Here is a 7,285-nt window from a genome sequence, read left to right as displayed (position 1 = left end):
TGCTCATTCCCCACCCCCAGTTTCATTTCTCCCCCTTCTGGGAGCTAGACATTAAAGGTTAGGAAATCCAACAACTGCTTATATGGGAGATATTAGAAAATGACCATGTCTGCCTGTGGGAAGAGTCAGGAAAGGCCTGAGAAGACCTTAAGTTTACACCTTTGACGTGTCCTTGGCATGGAGAGAACCTACAACAATCAAAAAGGGGGAAAACAATGAACAAAAACACTAACAACAACAACAAAAAAGCAAGCCCTGGGGAAGGAAGAGAATCTGGGTTTCCAGAGTGGCCACATTATTAGATTCAAATGTCCAGTTTTCAACAACAACAAAAATCACAAGACATGCAAAGAAACATGAAAGTATGACCCATTCAAAGGAAAAAAGTAAACCAACAGAAACTTGCTGAAAAAGACCTGATGGCAGATATACCAGACAAAGACTTAAAAAACTGTTTTTAAAATGCTCAAATCACTAAAGGAAAGTGCAGAAAAGTAAAGAAAATGATGTCTGTGTGAAATGAATATATCAATAAAAGGAACATGTAACAAAAATTCTGGAGCTGAAAAGTAACATACTGAAATGAAAATTTCACTAAAGGAATTCACGGGCAGATTTGATCAGGCAGAAGAAAGAATAGCAATAGGACAGTGGAAATTATTGAGTCTGAGGACCAGAAACAAGATAGAAAAAAAAATACCATCTATTTGGCCATGAATTGGTCTCGATAGATTTTTTAAACACATATTTTTCAGAGTATCTTCTATGACCACGACTAAATGAAGTTGCAGGGCTTCCCAGGTGGCTCAGTGATAAAGAATCTGTTGGTCAATGCAGGAGCCACAGGAGACTCGGGTTTGATCCCTGGGAGGGGAAGATCCCCTGAAGGAGGAAATGGCAACCAACCCCAGTATTCTTGCCTGGAAAATTCCATGGACAGAGGAGCCTGGTGGGCCATAGTCCACAGAGTCACAAAGAGTCGGACACGACTGATCACTAAGCATACCCACAAATGAAGTTCAATATCAATAACAGGAAAAACTGGAAAATTCACAAAATTGTGGAAATTAAACAATGCACTCTTAAACAATGTAACTCTATCAAAGAGGTCACAAAGAAAATTAGAAAATACTTAGAGATGAAAGAAGACAAAAACAACGAAGCAAAACTTACAGGACCCAGAAAAAGCAGTGCTGAGTAGGAAATTTATTGGTATAAACACATTCCAAAAAAAGAAAGATTTCAAATCAATAACCTAACTGTAGAACGGAAGGAACTAGAAAAACAACAAACTAAAATCAGTTAGTAGAAAGAAGGAAACAAAGATGAGAGCAGTAAAGAGATAAAGAGATGGCTGGATGGCATCACCGACTCGATGGACATGAGTTTGAGTGAACTCCGGGAGTTGGTGATGGACAGGGAGGCCTGGTGTGCTGTGATTCATGGGGTCGCAAAGAGTCGGACATGACTGAGCGACTGAACTGAACTGAACTGAAACAAAATAAAAAAATATAAAAACAATACAGAAAATCAACAAAACCAAAAATTGATTATTTTTTAAGAAATCGAACTAACAAGCTTGTAGCCAAGTGTACTAAGAATTGGTGAAGACCCAAATTACTAAAATTAGAAATGAAAGTGGGGACATTACTACCAATTCTACAGAAGAATTATAAGAACTATGAACAACTGTATGCCAGCAAATAGGATAACTTAGATGAATGTGGACAAATTCCTAGAAACAAAACATCTACCAAGACTAAATAATGAAGAAATAGAAAAATATGAATACCATACGAACCTTTAAGTTGTAAACCAGGAGTGAGATGGGGTGCCAAGTATCACTGTTAATATTCGGTGTTGTTTGGGTTGGAAGGTCCTGATAGATGCAGTAAAACAAGTTTAAAAAAAAACACAGAGATCTGAGAATCAGAAAAAAATGAAACCACACAATCATTGTTCTTGGATGATGTGATTGTTCACATAGCAAACTTCAAAGAATATATACAAATAAATCATTAGAATTAGGTAAATTCCCTGGTGATACAGTCATTAGGACTTGTTGCTTTCACTGCAGGAACCCAGGTTCTACCCCTGATAGGGGAACTAATATCCCACAAGCTCTGTTCAGTTCAGTTCAGTTCAGTCGCTCATTCGTGTCCAACTCTTTGCAACCTCATGGACTGCAGCATGCCAGGCCTCCCTGTTCATCACCGACTCCTGGAGTTTACTCAAACTCATGTCCTGTTGAGTTGGTGATGGCATCCAACCATCTCATCCTCTGTCATTCCCTTCTTCTCCTGCCTTCAATCTTTCCCAGCATCAGGGTCTTTTCCAGTGAGTCAGTTCTTCACATCAGGTGGCCAAATTATTGGAGTTTCAGCTTTAGCATCAGTCTTTCGAATGAATATTCAGGACTGGTTTCCTTTAGGATTGACTGGTTGGATCTCCTCGCAGTCCAAGGGACTCAAGAGTCTTCTCCAACACCACAGTTCAAAAGCATCAATTCTTCGGCCCTCAGCTTTCTTTAATCACATCCTACATGACTACTGGATTTTTCCAGTTTTTGGTTTTCCATAGCTTTGACTAGACGGAGCTTTGTTGGCAAAGTAACATCTCTGCTTTTTAATATGCTATCTAGGTTGGTCATAACTTTTCTTCCAAGGAGCAAGCGTCTTTTAATTTCATGGCTGCAGTCACCATCTGCAGTGATTTTGGAGCCCAAAAAAATAAAGTCTCTCACTGTTTCCCATCTAGTTTCCATGAAGTGATGGGACCAGATGCCATGATCTTGGTTTTCTGAATGTTGAGCTTTAAGCCAACTTTTTACTTTCCTCTTTCACTTTCATCAAGAGGCTTTTTAGTTCTTCTTTGCTTTCTGCCATAAAGGTGGTGTCATCTGCATATCTGAGATTATTGATATTTCTCCCGGCAATCTTGATTCCAGCTTGTACTTCATCCAGCCCAGCTTTTCCCATGATGTACTCTGCATAGAAGTTAAATAAGCAGGGTGACAATATACAGTTTTGATGTACTCCTTTCCTGATTTGGAACCAAGCTGTGAGATGTGGCTGAAAAAAAGTTATTAGAATGAATAAGATACTTCAGTAGATCATTGGATCCATCAGTAAAAAGCAATTGCACATCTACAGTACAAAAACTAGAAAACAATGAAAAATACCTGTTCATCTTAACAGATATAAAATATTACCCAAAACACAATGTACAAAAGTTGTGCAAGAGACTCAACAGCTGGAGCTCCAACTTTGGCCTCTTAAGTTTTCAACCACCATTTTCCCAAGAAGACGATGGAGGGGCAGCAAGATGGCTCCAGGTGACCCCTGGGAACTTTTGGACTCTTTGGCACCATGGTCTCCCTGATGGTATGGAAGGTCCCCAGTAAACCATGATGGGAGAATCTGAGACCACATCCAATTCCTAGCAAAGTCACGGCCACAGGTGTGTCCTCACCTTGTAAATCTTCCAGTAGATACTGAACCTCTGGAATGCTTGGGGGAGCATGATTCCAGGATGATTCTAATGAAGATGAATAGATCCAAATTCTTAAAAATTTCATCCCAAAGAAGGGTTCCAACTCTGTCGTCAGGATTACATGCAATGTGATGAGTAAATGCGAGATGTTGGACTTGATTCCAGGATAGTTCCAATGGAGACCAGAAGATCCAACTCCATACCAACTTGAGCTCCAGACTATGTCTCCAACTCTAGATCACATCTCCCCCTTACCCCGCCATTTTTTTTTTTTAATATGCTCTGGATCTTAATTGCAGCATGCAGTTTTTTTTTTTTTTTTTTTTTTTTTGTGCAGCATATGTGATCTCTACAGAATATGGGATCTAGTTCCCTGACCAGGAATCAAACCAGGCCCCCTGCATCGGAAACTTGGAGTCTTAGCCACTGGACCCACCAGGGAAGTCCCTAGATCAATCTTAAAGTCTGGAGTAAATCCACACTGTAGGACAGGATTCCAGATTTCAGAAATGGTTACAACGGAGATGAGTAGATTGGACTTCTTACAAAATAGAGATCTGAGGTGTGCTGTTTCCTTTCAGTGGAAGAGCTCAGGGGAGTGTCACAGGCCAGGATGGTTTGCTGTTCAGCCACCTGGATGGACCCCCTTACAAAATGGAGGCTCAAGGTGTGTTCCCAACTCAACCTTCCAGATTGTGTCAGGTGTCCTTAATAAGTCCACTGTGGAGGATCTTTCTCAGTGGAGAGGAGTAAGTTGAACTCCTTGGCTCTGTCTTCAATTCAAACATCTCAAATAATTCAGTGCTGAGATTACCAGGCCAGGCCAGGCCAGGCCATGACAGTTTGCAGCGGAGAATGAATTAAACTCCGTACAAGATTGTGACCCAAGGCATGTCTGGAGGCCAGCTCCTTTGGGAGGCCAGTTTCTCCCATCTGCCATCTAGTCCTAAACTGACAAATTATTTTTTCACTGTGTTTATCTTAGAAGGCTGATAAAAGTGACTCCCATAGCCTGTTAATGGGCTGGGAATATTCTGATGGTAGGTAATCCTGCCATGGTGGCCACCAAGGGACATGCAGTACAGCTGGTCAAGGAACTAAGATCCCACATGCTGCACAACCAAAAATGATAAAATAAATATTTATATAATTGGAAGCATACAATATTTGTCCTTTGGTGTCATATTTGTTTCACTTAGCATAATATTTACAAGATTTACCCATGTTGTAGCATGTATAAAAATTTCATTCCTTTTTAAGTTTGAATAACCTAGACTGTAAACAATCCACCTGCAATATGGGAGACCTGGTTTCAATTCCTGGGTTAGGAAGATCCTCCAGAGGAGGGCATGGCAACTCAATCCAATATTCTTGCCTGGAAAATCTCCATGGAGAGAGGAGCCTGGCAGGCTACAGTCCATGGGGTCGCAAAAAGTCATACATGACTGAGCAACTAAGCAGAGCAGAGAAAATGTTCTATTAGGGCTTCCCTGGTGGCTCAGATGGTAAAGCGTCTGCCTACAATGCGGGAGACTCGGGTTCGATCCCTGGGTTGGGAAGAGCTCCTGGAGAAGGAAATGTCAACCCACTCCAGTACTCTTGCCTGGAGAATCCCACGGACGTAGGAGCCTAGTAAGCTACAGTCCATGGGGTCGCAAAGAGTCAGACACGACTGAAGCTACTTAGCACTCATTCAGCACACACAACATTCTATTATACGTATACACCACATTCTCTTTATCCACCCGTCAGCTTTTATCTATTTTTGGCTGCACTGGGTCTTTGTTGCTGTGTGCAGGCTTTCTCTAGTTGCAGCAAGTGAGGGCTACTCTCTAGTTGCAGTGTGTGGATTCTCACTGTGGTGATTTCTCTTGTTGAGGAGCACAGACTCCAGTGCTCATGGCCTTCAGTAGTCCTGGTCCACCCCGCAGCATTTGGAATCTTCCCAGACCAGGGATAGAACCTGCATTGGCAGGTGGACTCTTAACCGCTGGACCACCAGGAGGTCCTATCCATCCATCAGTTGATGGACATTTGAATTGTTTACACCTTCAGAATATTGTAAATAACTTAGCTAAGAACATTGATGAACAAGTTTTCTCTTTGAGTTCCTACTTTTCAGTTCTCTTGGGTATATCCCTAAGATTGGAATTGCTGGATCATATGTTAATTTTATGTTTTGCTTTTGAAGAACTGCCAAACTGTCTTCCATAGCAGCTGCACCTTTTATAATACATTGCCACTAGTTATGTAATGAAGGTTCCAGTTTCCCCACACCCCTGCCAGCACTTATTATCTGTCCATTTTATGATAGCCGTCCTAGTGGGTGTAAAGATTCTTTTATTTTCAAGCTACTTTTTAAAGCTATAATAGTCTAGGGACTCCATTTCAACAAAGTTTTCAGATTTATTGTCCATAAGCTTGCACATTACACAATGCAATGTCTTTCATTCTGTCCTCTTGTTTTATTCATGCTTTTTATTGTGTGACCAACATGGTCACATAATGTTGTCCGTTTTATTGGTCTCAAAGAGCCAGTTTTCTTGTCCTGTTTTTTTTAATTGGATGATCCTCTCTCAATTGTAATATTTTTCCTATGTCATTCAAATTTCCACCTTCTATCTTGTCCTTCATTCTACTTAGAGTTTTCCAGTTGTTCTTTTTCTCCCATCTTGAATTAAAATAAGATTCTTCCTCACTCATGTCCCACAAACACTCCTTCTAGAACCCTGGTTGAAATGAGACTTTTTGAAATATAGCTTAATAGTACAAAATCCATAAGAGATTTGACAGTACAGCATGGTATTGCCTTGTGGCTTATGTACCATAGATAAGGAATCTATAGAAACTACTATATATAAAATAGATAATAAGTATCTACTGTATAGCACAGGGAACTCAATACTCTGTAATGACCTATGTGGGAAAAGAATCTAAAAAAAGAGTTGGTAGATGTATCTATATTACTGATTCATTTTGCTGTATACCTGAAACTAATACAGCATTGTAAATCAACTATAGTTCAGTTAGTTCAGTCGCTCAGTCATGTCCGACTCTTTGCGACCCCATGAATCACAGCGCGCCAGGCCTCCCTGTCCTTCACCAACTCCTGGAGTTCACTCAAACTCATGTCCTTCGAGTCGGTGATGCCATCCAGCCATCTCACTCTCTGTCGTCCCCGTCTCCTCCCGCCCCCAATCACTCTGAGCATCAGTCTTTTCCAGTGAGTCAACTCGTCGCATGAGGTGGCCGAAGTATTGGAGTTTCAGCTTTAGCATCAGTCCTTCCAATGAACACCCAGGATTGATCTTTAGAATGGACTGGTTGGATCTCCTTGCAGTCCAAGGGACTCTCAAGAGTCTTCTCCAGCACCACAATTCAAAAGCATCAATTCCTTGGCGATCAGCTTTCTTCACAGTCCAACTCTCACATCCATACATGACCACGGGAAAAACCATAGCCTTGACTACACAGACCTTTGTTGGCAAAGTAATGTCTCTGCTTTTTAATATGCTATCTAGGTTGTTATTCAGTGTTAATTTCCTTTAGGATTGACTGGTTTGATCTCCTTGCTGTCCAAGGAGATTATGAATTGTAGAATTTTTTTTTCTATTTCTGCTAAAATCATCACTGGGATTTAAACAGGGATTGCAGTGAATCTGTGGATCACCTTTGGGTAGTATTGACACCTTAACAATATTAAATCTTCCAATTCATGAACACAGATATCTTTTCATTTATTTATGTCTTCTTCAGCAGTGGTTTGTAGTTTTCAGTGTACAGGTCTTGAAAG

The sequence above is a fragment of the Moschus berezovskii genome, chromosome 2 (assembly GCF_049115385.1).
Source record: "Moschus berezovskii isolate FMDL1 chromosome 2, NW_MosBer_1.0, whole genome shotgun sequence".
NCBI lineage: Eukaryota > Metazoa > Chordata > Mammalia > Artiodactyla > Moschidae > Moschus > Moschus berezovskii.
The sequence above is the reverse complement of the archived record's forward strand: the minus strand, read 5'-3'. Positions refer to the sequence as shown.